This window comes from Gasterosteus aculeatus, chromosome 7 (genome assembly GCF_964276395.1).
Source record: "Gasterosteus aculeatus chromosome 7, fGasAcu3.hap1.1, whole genome shotgun sequence".
NCBI classification, from domain to species: Eukaryota; Metazoa; Chordata; class Actinopteri; order Perciformes; family Gasterosteidae; genus Gasterosteus; species Gasterosteus aculeatus.
Window position 1 is genome coordinate 3,986,243 of NC_135694.1, and position 1,956 is coordinate 3,988,198.

Genomic DNA, 1,956 nt, shown 5'->3' on the forward strand with positions numbered 1-1,956 from the left:
AACAGAACATGGAACATGGAATATGGAACATGGAGCATGGAACATGGAAGGTGGTGGAAGGTTCTTTCCCCAAGAAGTCTCAGCGAGGCGTTCTGGAATATGCAAATGACCATTTAGAGTGAATGTGTGATTGGTCGTGGAAAAGCAGACTTACTGCAGCCGCCAATACTGATAAAATGTGAGATTCGATCAGTATTGAGAGACGGTCCACACATATCCGCACTAAATTTGTAAAAACACAATAAAAGTATTTATATAACAACTTATATGCTCTGTTACGGCTGCCGACGGCAACCTCAAGTGAACAGGGAGTCAGGCTGCAACCTCCCACGACGCAGAGGGAAGACCGAAGCGGATCCGCCTGGAAGACTCCCAGCCAACCAGAAGAGGGCATTGGAGTGCGCGCCAGGCTTAAAAGGCCAAACGAATTGCAGCTGGGGGCGGCTACCAGATCCAGAGAATTACTGTGAGAGCGAGGAAGAGGGCCAGGGCCAGGCACCACTGAAACACTGCACCTCACAGAACGTGTGTTAGCCACATTAGGAGCAGGGGTGCTGTTGGGATGTATCTTTATGTTTTGGTTAATATAAGTAAGGGTTTTTGTTACTTGTTGGGTTTGGCATAGTCTTCCTTCTGAAGGCCTCCTTTTGTTCTATTCGTTTTTTGATTTACACGGCACCCCCGGCCCCTTCCCTCAGTTCATACGCTCTTGTGTTTGTTTCTTGACTCCAAGAATAAATATTCTTTTGCACCCAACAAAAAGTCTGGGTTTATGTATGCGTCCGTCTCCCCCTAGCGACTGGACGTAACAGCTCACTGATTGATCCTCTCGCTGGGCCTCTGGTTTCCAGCCAGCAGGGGGTGACCTCCAGGTCGTATACTGGTCCGCCTCATTCTTAAAGGTTATCCGGAGGAATTACACTTTGTTAAGTCCCTTTTCCCGGCTTGTCACTGCTGTTATACGCACGGTAGCGGCAATCTTTCCTCCGCCCCCCCCCGTTGATTACCATACTGTTACAGTATTATTACAGTCTTCAGACAACAAGTCTGTTTCAAAAGATTTACTTAAAAAACTGAAAAAGAAACATTCAGTGCTCGACTTGGCACAACTGATTAACCTCGACTGACGAATATTGGCTATGACGTCATCAGTAACGTAACTTAAAGGAGCATTTCAACACATTTTTTTTATAAAGACGGTTAAAAACACATCTTATTACGTGAGGTGATGTCAGCGCAGCTTCCTGAGAATAAACCTCTGATACGTTCATGCGTGGGATTTAAGACGAGGAGGCACTAGTCATATGAGAAATATATTTATTGCATCGCTGTTACTCATTTAAGCGCATTGTCCATTATTACTCAGGCTTTTCATTCATTCAGCTTTTGGGATTCCCGTGGCCCTTCTACCATCCAGTCCACACAGCCTGTTACAGTAAGAGTTAAATAAAAACACAAGCAGGTTTCGAAGCCGTGCACCGGAGGGTGGATGCCGAGCTTTGAGCTGTGCAGCTTTCGTGGAGGAGGGGATGGAGTTTGCATTCGCTGACTTGTTTCCATCCCCACCACAAGTAGTTAATTTTTAAGCAATACAATCTGATGTAAGTCTGGGCATGGCTGCGGCAGATTTTCCCAACCCCCCTCTCTCAATCCCTCCCCAACACACACACACACGCGCACGCACACACACACACGCGCGCACGCACGCAGGCACGCGCGCACTTCTGCTCCAAAATAATTTTTATACAACGGTGGGGGCTCCGGAGAATATAAGGTGGCCATATTTGATAGATTTGTGTGGGGCTCTGCAATGCAGAGAGAGAGAGAGAGAGAGAGAGAGAGAGAGGGAGAGAGGGGGAGAGAGAGAGAGAGGGAGATGTATCGAGTGACACTGACACCAGGCGGGTCTGTCTGATCCGCACTTGGAGAAATGGGCGAGTGAGGGAGGGGGGGTGG